The sequence below is a fragment of the Empidonax traillii genome, unplaced genomic scaffold (genome assembly GCF_003031625.1).
Source record: "Empidonax traillii isolate 1590-97213 ecotype Southwest subspecies unplaced genomic scaffold, ASM303162v1 scaffold986:size372637, whole genome shotgun sequence".
In the NCBI taxonomy this organism is placed as follows: Eukaryota; Metazoa; Chordata; class Aves; order Passeriformes; family Tyrannidae; genus Empidonax; species Empidonax traillii.
In genome coordinates this window covers 53,552-64,379 of record NW_020956179.1, presented here as the reverse complement: position 1 = coordinate 64,379, position 10,828 = coordinate 53,552, and the positions used below count along the sequence as shown (strand labels likewise).

Below are 10,828 nucleotides of genomic sequence, written 5' to 3'. Positions count from 1 at the left end.
TTACGTGATGGGGAGAGAAAGACTCTGCCTCTTAACTCAGTTTTACATCAGGACATGATGTTTGATACAGGAGGTGCATCCGGCCGAGGAGAAACTAAATTATTTGGACTAAGTTCCCGGGATTAAGCAGGAGGAGTGTCCTGGTTTGGGTGGGGGTAAATGTGAGTTTTCACCCTGGCAGCTGCAGGCACCACCAGAACTGCCCGTCAGGCAGCGCGAGTTAACGATGCACAAGGGAAAGTGCAGCCCCAGGAAGGGTGGAAAGGGCTACGAATGAACAGCAGCTCGTTAGAAGTGAAGGTCTGAGGGAAATCAGCCCCCGTCGGTGGCAGGGCGAGCTCTCTGTCACCACGCTCAGGTGACACACGCGAGCAGCAGCGCCTGCCAAAGGGCGGCGGGGATGTTTGTGCTCAACAACCCCCTCCTAATGAGGCGTCTGCCAAAGGCGCAGCCGAGGAGCGGCTCCAGCCCCGGGGGAGCGGGGACAGCTCTGCCTGCCTTTATCCTGGGCTCGTATTAAACCCCTCCCCGTGCTTGTGCTTGAACCGGTGACACCGAGACCGCCGCGACCGTAATGAGGACAAAGAGGTGACCGCGAGGAATGCGCCTGGCCTTGGTGGGGTTGGTGCTCCCGCCAGAGGCTCTCGGCTGCTGCGGCACTTGAAAGGAGAATTTTATAAAAATAAAGCCCGTGCAAACAGAGTAAACAAGGGGTTTGAGAGCTGGGTCTGTCAGGGACTAGAGAAGCTCGTGAGGGGAGGTTAAGGGGAGGGGGGGAAAAAAAAATAAAAAATAAATAAAAACAAGCCGAAGAGCAAACAAGAGCACTGGAGGCGGTGTTTTCATAAGCATTAAAAGCAGAACCTGCGCTCCGTTTTCGCAAGGGGTTTGAACGCTTAGAAGTCAAAATCACATGCCCTTCCAATAAAACCTGGGATTCTCTGTCCCTCAGGTGTTGTTTTTTTTTCTCACAGCACGGGGAGCTGCTGCCCCAGTGAAATTACCGGGCTGGTTTAAAGGGAAGGAGAAGGATCACTTTTTCACCCAGCACGTAATTAAATTGGGGAGCTCGTTTGCCACAGGATATCGTGTAGCCTGAAAATATAAATAGGTTCAAAAGGTTTTAGACAAGGTTATGGGGGTTTGGTCTATCGGTGATGGTTAAACTTAATAGTTTGGATGCAACATCCAGGCAGGGCTTGCAGATTGCTGGAAGATACAAAACTGCAGGTGGGAGAAGCCTCAGTCTTTACACACCCTCAAAACCTGTCCTGAGGATCCTCCTGTGCCTCCATCCTGGGCTGGAACATTGGGATGAGGATGTGTCTGCTGTGGATCCATCAGACCATGTTTACAGTCCTGAACATACCGAGAATCACCAGTTTTGGGCTTTCAGAGGGATCTTCAAAATCATTTAGTAACCCTGGTCCTGAGGGACCCTCGTCCAGTGGAAGTTGTGCCTGCCCATGGAAGGTTGGAATGAGGGGAGCTTCAAGGTCCCTTCCCAAACCATTCTGTGATTCTACAGTTCCTCTTGTTGGGGTTCCTGGAAACAGATCCAAACCACAACATGCCTGTTCTGCATCTATCCACGTCCCTTCTCCATTTCTCCTCCCCTCCATATGTCTTCTCCTCTGCTCTTCTCTTTTTCCCCTCTGTCTCTGCCCTCCCCTCCCTGCACCCCACACTCCAGCTCCGACACCCAAGCCTTGTTTTGGATGAAAATGATGAAAAATAAACCCCTTGTGAGGAGCTGCAGCGAGTGCTCTGCCAGAGAGCGTGGTCTTATTCATTAGGGGAATGGTCTTGTATGCATTTGGGCCTGTTATCAGCAACACTCCAAAGGGAAATGGACTACTTAAACCTATTATATCACTGCTTTATTCACCATGTGCTGCCATTTACCTCCTACATGATGCTGGGCTCTAATAGCACCAGTTCTGAGAAACCCTGCACATTAGCCACAAGCAGCTCATTAATCCACTGTTTTCATTCTTGAAAAAAAAAAAAAAAAAAAAAAAAAAGAAAAGAAAAAGGGGCTCCAAGCACACGAGAGAGCTCAGATGCTGAGGGCTCAGCCAGCACCAGAATAGCTCTGTTGTGCCAGCAGCTCTGAGGTAGCCCCAACAGAACAGCACTTTCCACTCCTGGGGCACACAGGGGGGGTCACTGGGTTTGGGAGGGGACAGGGATGTGCACCAGGGAACGGGACAGAGCTGCCAACCAGCAGCTGCCGTGGAGAGACCTGGAGAATCCCCCTCCTGGAGGCTCCAAGCCAGGCCCGTGTGTCCTTCCCCAGGACCAGGTCGTGGCTGTGGATGCAGCTCCATCCCAGGGTGTCCATTGTCCCGGCCAGAGGGGAAGGAGATGGAAGGCGGGTCTCGACCTCCAGCACACGGGGAGGAGTCCACGAGCAGAGTGGGGACCGGCAGAATTAATTCCGAGCGGGCACAATGAGCTCTGCCTCGAGAGCCCTTGAAGAAAATGAAAGGCCCCGCGTCCCAGCCCCGAGGCACAGACCGGGGAGTCCTTTTGCTTCCGCACAATCACCCAGAAAGCGGCAGCCGCATCTGCTCCATCAGGGACAAGAGCCCTGCTGAGGGCCGGGGTTTCTCTCCCTGCCCCGCTGCTCCTCGCTGAGGAGCTGAGCTGCTCCACCTCCTGGCTGCGGGCTCCCTGTCCCTGCTCCTCTCTCCTCTCCCCTCCAGCCCCAGACAAAGCTGCCCTGCTAAAAGCCACAGAAAACCAGGCTGCAAACCCCCTCTCCCCCACCTCTTGCATCTCCCTGCCCCGCCTGAGGCCCTGTTTTCTCTTTTGATGCTTCTAATGAAACTAAGTGGCTGCAAGCAGAAAGTTTCCACCTTTCTGCCTCGGGGCTGATTACTGCCGAGCTGCCACCGGCAGCATCCCGCGGATGGGAACCCTCAGGGGAGGGGATGAAGAGAGATGCTCCGTGCCCTCTGCTCTCCCAGCACCATTAGAGGGCTGCCTGCCCGGCCTGGCAGAGCAGGACCCGGTGCTGGTGCAGGGGGTTGGGATGGTTGACACCCTCCCCAGTCCCTGGCACAGCAACAGGACCCAGAGGGGAAAGGGGGAAGTTCTTTGCTCAGCAATCTTGGCTGGTGCAGCTCGAGGGTCTCACCTGCTGTCTTTGTGTGTGTGTGTGTGTCACAGCCCCTGGCCAGGAACACTGAGGCTGAGCAAGCTGAGCTCACCGGGGTTTCCAGATGACCAGGACACCCCAAAAATTACACAGTTTGACTCTTAGGAGGCAGGCTGCTGCCTCGTTATCCCCTCTGCCTCAGTTCAGGAGCACAGCGCACACTCAGAACTTGGTTCCAGGGAAGGTCAGTGCCAAACCCCTCCACCAAACACACCCAGTGTTCCTCAGCAGTCCAAGTACCAATGGATTCATCACGGACCAGGCTCCTGGCACCTCTCCTGTCCCTGGAGAAAATTCACTCTGGATTGCTCCTTTCACCCACGTGCTTTTCTTCCAAACAAAGGGCTTCCTAAACATCCTGACCCCAGGCTGGATGCTGATGGAGATCAGGGCTGGTTGATCCTATGGTGCCTATGCCATCTCTGGCTCCTGGGTTACACTCCTGCACCTCCGAGTTCCTGGCTGTTCCTGGAAATCCGGGCTGTGCCAGCAGGGCTGAGTTACCCCAAGATCACCTTGCTGATGGGAGGGGAAAGTAAACAAGATTGTGCTCAGCACTGCAGAGACCAACTGCTCCAGTGTTGCCTGGCAGATGGGGCCCAAGAGGGAGACCATCTGTTTCTGAGTGAGGCTCTAAATTTCTCCCTGTGAGATCCCAGGCTGGAGATATCCAACAGAGTTCAAGGGGCACAGAGGAGCAGCCATGGCCTGGATTGCTCCTTCAGTCCTTGGCGGGCACCTTGCAGAGCTGAGCCAGGGCTCAGACCCCGATTCCACGGGCTGTTGAGTTCCTGCAGCATTCCTATTCCCTACATTTATTTTTCTTCCCTCTCCCTTCCTCTTGGCAGTCCTTCCCACGTGTGTGCAGCGTTTCGCACCGCAGGGCTGGGCAGGGGCTGTGTGGCTCCCCTGCCACCACCTCTGCCCTCTGCCCACCCCGCTCTCCTCATCCCAAAAAGCCCAGCTGGTTGTGCCGAGGCCACCTGCCCCATCCCTGGCTGGTGGCACTTCCCCTGACTCCTCCAGCGCTTCCCAGTGATGCCAGAGATGGTTAAAAACAGGCACTCCAGGGAGGTGGCAGAAATGCTGTTAGATCTCAGGGCAAGGGCTGGCACCTCAGAGGGAAGGGGATGACATCCAGGGAAAGCTGGAGAAGGAAAGAGCAGTCTGCTGATAAGTCAGCACGTCTGGGAAGCTGGGAACAGATTGCATTGAACCCATAACAACACCTTGAGCAGCGGGGTGGTGGTTTCCATCTGGCCCCGTGCTGAGCTCGGGCTCTCTCATCCCTTTCCCCACTGCAGCCAGGGAATCTGAGGCTTTGGGATGGCACACAGGTCACCCAGCCTGGGAAGAGGAGCCTTCCAGGGAGAGCAGGGAGCTGCCACACCTCAGCTCAGCCTCTTGGCTCTCCTTTTGCCCCAGCTCCATCCTCCTTAGTCTGGGAGGTGGGAAGGCACTGGAGCTCTTTGCTTAATTAGTAGTAAGAGCTGAAGCTCTTGAGAAACAAAAAGCTCTTCTCTCTCTCTCTCTCTCAATCTCTCTCTATGCCCCACTTTTCCTTGGGAGCCAGGGCTGGGGAGCAAATTGCTTGGAAGCCAGAAAGCGCCCTGGATTGTGTCACCATGGCTGCACAGACACAGCCTCCTGTTATCTCCAGAGGAACAAAACCCTCCTCCCACCCTCTCCTGTCTCAGCTGGAGCTGATACAAGAAGAAGAAACAAACCAAATAAACAACAACAACAATAATAATAATAATAATAAAATACTCCAACCCAAACCAGCAAATAAATACCCAGGGAATGAACCAGCCTCTGTAAAACATCTTAGTTTCTGCAGAGGGTTTGGGGCTGTTGGGGAGATGGAGGACTCCAATGAGAATTTCAGGTTGGAGAGTCCACCTCAGGAATACTGGGATTTACACAGTCACGACTTGGGAGCATCCCAGATGATGCCATTTGCTGGAGAGTGACAACCTCTAGCTGTCTACACCTAACTGTGTAGCTGTTATTCATGTGTATTTGTGGATGGGTGCACCATCAACATGATTAAACTGGATTTTTTGGTCTTTTTGTTTGGAACCCACAACCATCACACCTGTAAATTGTGGACAGTTTTGTGCTGGAGTTTTGCCTCTCCTGCCTCTGCAGGGAGAGGCACCAGAGGAAGCAGCGAATGAATCACAGAACAAATCGGGTCATAGAACCATGGAATATCCTGGGCTGAAAAGGACCCACAGGGATCATCCAGGCCAACTCCTGGCCCTGCACAGACACCCCAACAATCCCTCAGAGCGTTGTCCAAACACTCCTGGAGCTCTGGCAGCCTTGGGAATTAAACATTCCATGGGGAGCCTGGTCAGTGCCCCACCACCCTCTGGGGAGGAAGAACCTTTTCCCTGAGATCCATCCCAAACCTCCCCTGACAAAACACAGATTTTTGTGCTTTTTTTATCCTGCTTTTGTTCTGTGCCCACCTCCAACCTTACTGCAGTGAGCACGGGGGCTCTGGGAAGTCAAACAAAGTGAAACCCAAACTAGGCCTTTGCCTCTGGGCTGGTTCCCCTGTGCTCTCACAAAAAAACGTGCCAAACAGTATAGCAGCAGAGCAGGGAAAACTAGCAACCATATATTTGTATTTTGAGCGAAATTAGGGCTATTATGGTCGCTCCAGACGGGCTTCCTACAGGAACTGGGTGGATAATTTCACAGGCATCAGAGCTCTGACCATCTGGCGAACGGGAACGTACCTTTTAGCAACATGTCTGGTTTTGGCTCGGTGCCTCCAGGGCCACCTCCCTTACAACAGGCACTATTTCAGTGCTTACTTACACTTGCTGTTAAAAAAAGGAGGCCTTATTTTTAGTGCCTGTCTTTCCACTATCACCCAATATCCCACTGCCTGTGCCCAGAGGAAGGGGTGTGTTCAAATCAACCAGGGGATTATGTAGGACCTTGAGGGTCAGGTGAGGGCCCAGAGGGGTTCAAAACTATCCTAGGTTTCTAAAAAAAAAAAAAAAACAACAATCATTCATGTGTGAACAAACACATGGAGGAGAGTAGGAATAACTGATAACTCAGAGTTTAACCTAGTTTTCTCTTTTTGGCACTGGCTGGCACACTCAGTGCTTTGGCTCACCTACTTTTCTACTATCAGTAGTAGGAATGATACTGCTTGTAACTGTAGCATGAAAATTACCACTTTGTAACACAACAAGCATTTTGCTTAAGCATTGTTTTTGTTTACAGCTTTTTTTTTATCTTGCAACTGCCAAAGAATACTGAGTTGAGCTTTCAAAAAGGCTGATTTAAGGGGCTGATTATTTCCTTCCACTTTTCCACACCCCCTATTTTCTCCCATCAGCAGTTTTTTGGCCCAGCTGGAGCAAAAGTGTTACCTGTAAAAGCCCAATTTGGGGCACAAAAGACCATTTTCGTGTGAGAGGTGTCTGCCTGAGAGACTTGAAAGGGGCGAAGCCTTGTTTTTGAACTTACCTGCATATGGATTCAACTGGATAAACTCATTTGAACCAGGACAGCAGCTTGCTGGGAAGATCAGGCCCTTGTTGGCAGCTCTGAGCACGCTGTTATTGCTCATTAAACGCTGCTCTCGTGTCCTCCTGCAGCCAGATAAACACGAACATCTGCATTTCCATTTTAATCACGGCACTGTGGATATTAATGGAGCTGGGGTGACAATGGGACAGGGCTCCAGTGCTCACAATCCTCCTGGAAAACTCTCCCCAGGCCCTCTGTCTGAAGGCAGAAACTGGGATGGCTTTGAGAACCTTCAGTTCAGAGGTCATTTCGAAGGAGTCGTTGGTTTTTCCCCAAACTCAGTGATCCACAAAGAACCTGGTGCAGGATTTCACAGCGCACCAGGTGCTCAGGCCAGCGGTGGGGTTTTGGTGAGCATGTGAAGGGAAAGAAATTGGAAACCTTGGGAAACGCTGGGGATTGCAAGCCAGGTCATGGAATCATGGAATATCCCGAGTGGGAAGGGGCCCAGAAGGGTCACCAGTCCAACTCCTGGCCCTGCACTGGACAACCCCAATAGTCCCATCATGTGCTGGACTGTTGTCCAAACCACTGTCCCTCTGCAATTCCCTCTTTCTTCCAAGAGGAAAAGCAGCATCTCTGGGCCTTCCCCCCATATGATCAACAGAACTTTGGGCTAGAGCTCAGGGAGGATGTTATGGGTCAAGATCAGTAGAATCATGCAATCATGGAGTCATCAACATTGGAAAACAACTCAGAGATCATCAAACCCAGCCATCAACCCAGCATCATGTTCACCACCAAACCGTGTCCCCCACGTGCCACATCCACATGTTTTTTTGAATGCTTGCAGGGTTGATGACTCCACCACTGCACTAAACAGCCTGTTCCAGAGCTAAACAACCATTTCTGTGAGGAAATTTTTTCCCAGTATCCAACCTGACCCTCTCCTGGCACAGCTGGAGGCCGTTCCCACTCCTTCTGTCCCTTGTTCCCTGGGAGCAGGGCATGAATCCCCCCATCTCCCCTCTCCTGTCAGGGAGTTGTGGAGAGGGAGAATGTTCCCCTTGAGCCTCCTTTTCTCCATGCTGAGGCCCCCCAGCTCCCTCAGCTTATCCTGGTGCTCCAACCCCTTCCCCAGCTCCGTTCCCTTCCCTGGACACACTCCATCCCCTCAATGTTTCTTGTCCTGAAGGGCCCAAAACCTGTCACCCCTTTGCCTCGTAACCACTTCTGGTTAAAAGCCCATTCCAAGGGCACAGGGCTGTGGTGTGGCAGAACCAGTTGATGATCCTCACTCTGCACAGGCAGCATTTGACCTCTCTGTCCCCTTGCTGACCACGTCGCCCCTTTTACGCCTCGGCATCACGTGCTGGCTGAGTGTCTGCCCCCTCTGCTGCCACCACACACACACCCCTCGTCCCCCAGCGCCCACATCTCCCCGGCATCTGTGCCACTTGCTTGGCCTCTTTTCCTTTATGCTGCTCCCCTCCACCGTCGTGTGACTGCTATTGTGTGGTCCCCGCCACACAAAAGGCAGCCTGACCTAATTTAAATCAGCGCTATTGAAGCCCGTTCTTGTTTTATCTCGCAGCACAAGGGCTGCGCTCCCCGTTTCAGAGGGAGACGAAATGAATGGCTAATTGGGGGGCGGAGGAGAGGGGGGGGACGGACGGGTATTGTGCAAGGCAAGCGTTGTCTCCCGGCCCTGATTGTCAGCTCTCCTGCTCCACATAGTGCTCCCAGCTCTCCTCTTGGATCAGGGAGTGGAGGGAGGAAAAGGGGAGAATGGGACTGTGCGGCACGGCAGTGAAACAAAGCCGAGCGCGGCCGAGGCTGGGGGAGGGCTCCTCGCTCAGAAAGGGCAGATGCTGGTGAGAATAGAAGGGAGTATCCATCCTTCACCTCCAAATGAGTCTCCCGGTGTTTTAGGGTTTTTTATTTCCCTGGGTATTTATGTGACAGTCCTTTCTGGTGCTCTGGGCACTGCCCGTGGGGAGCGGGTGAGGCAGAGGGGGCTCCCACACTCGCAGGGGGTGGAAGTGCAGGGAGTGGGATAAGGCAGGGGCTTGGAGGGGAGACTGAAATGCTGCCAGGCTCTTTGTCCCGCGGGCAAAGTTGGAGCAGTCCCTGACAACGGGTCTTTGTCAGAAAAGCAGGAACATCCCCGGGAGCCATTCCAGCTGGTGGGAAGAGGAAGCTTTGTGTGGGCCCCCAAAGGAGCATCCAGAGCCCACGACCCACCTACACTGGCGTGTCCCAAGGTTACCAGAGCCCAGCGCTGCCTGAAGGAGGGACCACCGCGGGGTCTGTATGGGCTTGGGGGGAACACTCACAGCACTTTGTCTTTCATTGAATTCCTGCCTCTGCCTCCCACAGGTTCCTTCCAAGAGCCTCCTCCCTGGCGCTGTCTGCTCTGCAGCTCCTTTCCCGGGATGAAAGAGGTCTGTGGAAGAAAACAAACCCCAAATTTGAATCTTTCCATGGATGGTCTTGGGGCACTTACAGCTCCACTTCCTCGAGGGAGGGGACCTTGCCCCCAGCTCTAGATTAGGTTTGTCCCCAGCGCTGATGCCCAGTGCTCTCTGCAGCTGCAGGCAGAAAGAATTTTGCTCCAGGATGTTCAACAGCAACACGAAGCAAACAAGCCCCAAGACATCAGGTTTGTTGTGGGCTTGGATGTAACATCATAATCCTTATCATAAGTCAGATCAGAATAAAGCACTGGCGAGTCCTGAAGGTAAATGACATGTGACAACCTCCCGTTTGGCTCCAAATAGAGATCAGCTACAATATTGTAAAATTGAATTTTAAAATTAAGCGTAGATTTTATTAAGAGCAAGTGTTATTAAAAGTGAGCTTCTTCTTGCTTTCGTCTGGTTTTATGATTCATTTCTCCCTTCTAAGCTTTTCTCTGCAGCCAGCAGAGCATAAAACACACTTCGACCAAGAAAACAACACAGGGAAAAATAATTCTCATGTTACCAGCTACCAGATTCCAAGGGCTGAGGCCTGACTGAAGAGAGAAGGATTGCCATGGATGCATAAATTGTTAACACTGCAGTAAGGTAAAAGAAGAGGAACAAACATATTCCTGGAACCATCTGGGATTGTCAGCTCCTGACTGAGGGTGGGGAGGCCCTGGCACAGGTTTTACCAGAGCAGCTGTGGCTGCCCCATCCCTGGGAGTGCCCAAGACATGGTTGGAGCAACCTGGGCTAGTGGAAGGTGTCCCTGCCCATGGCTTTAAGGTCCCTTCCAAATGAAACCATTCTGGATTTTTCTGGTTCTGTGAGGAGAACAGTCTGACCCGGCAGAGAAGCTTCATTTGCAGGGAGGGGAATCTTCCCCCCCAGAGCGAGGAGCCCACCAAGGCCTGTCCCTGGGGGCCGTTTCTCATCCAGCCTCCACCCCCTGGGCCAGGGGGATCCTCTCCCTCCTGGGCATCTCTCCAGGGAGCTCCGACTCCCTGTCGCCACTATTCTACCGACATCTGGTGGCAGCTGCTTTAGAGAAAAAAAGGCATTTCTTCAGCAGAGCCCTGCGCCCCCTCAGCGGGACCCTCCCCGCGGGGCTGTGCCCTCCGTGAGGGGAGACCCGAAGAGCTGCCCGGGGACACGCAGCTCTGCCACCTCCTGAGGCGAGCGGGGCCGTGGGAGCGCTAATGACTCATTAACGCGAATCGCTGGAGTCCCGCGCGGCGCCTCTTGGTGTTCGGGGAGGGTTTTATTTGAGGTCGCCGTGAGGGACAGCCGCGTCCCCTCAGCCACTGTGGCGGGAAAGAGCCAACATGGGGCACCGCCTGGAATCGTAACACACAGCGGGTTTCCGTAGTGTAGCGGTTATCACGTTCGCCTCACACGCGAAAGGTCCCCGGTTCGATCCCGGGCGGAAACACCTCGTTTTTCTTTCCACGAGCGCTATTTTTTCGGTTGCTTTGTTCTGCGGGTGTTTTCATGCTATGGGTTTTTCGGCTGATTTTTTTACCTTTTTTTTTTTTTCCTGATTTATTTATTTCCCCACCGACGGTTGGGGGGCCCCACCACTGAGCTGTGACGGCACCGTGTGCCCCATCACTGACCAGCGGGGCTCATCGCGGGGGGGGCGAAAAGTCAGCCCCGCATGCCGGTGGCGTGTCATATCGCTCCGGAATGGGTGAGAAACGGA

The 10,828-nt window shown here is 53.3% G+C and overlaps 1 non-coding gene across 1 annotated transcript; it reads left to right on the top strand.

The window, feature by feature from the left end:
- Positions 1–10,485: 10,485 nt before the first annotated feature.
- Positions 10,486–10,558, top strand: TRNAV-CAC. The gene has a single exon. It is a non-coding gene; the product is annotated as a tRNA-Val (tRNA).
- Positions 10,559–10,828: the final 270 nt, after the last annotated feature.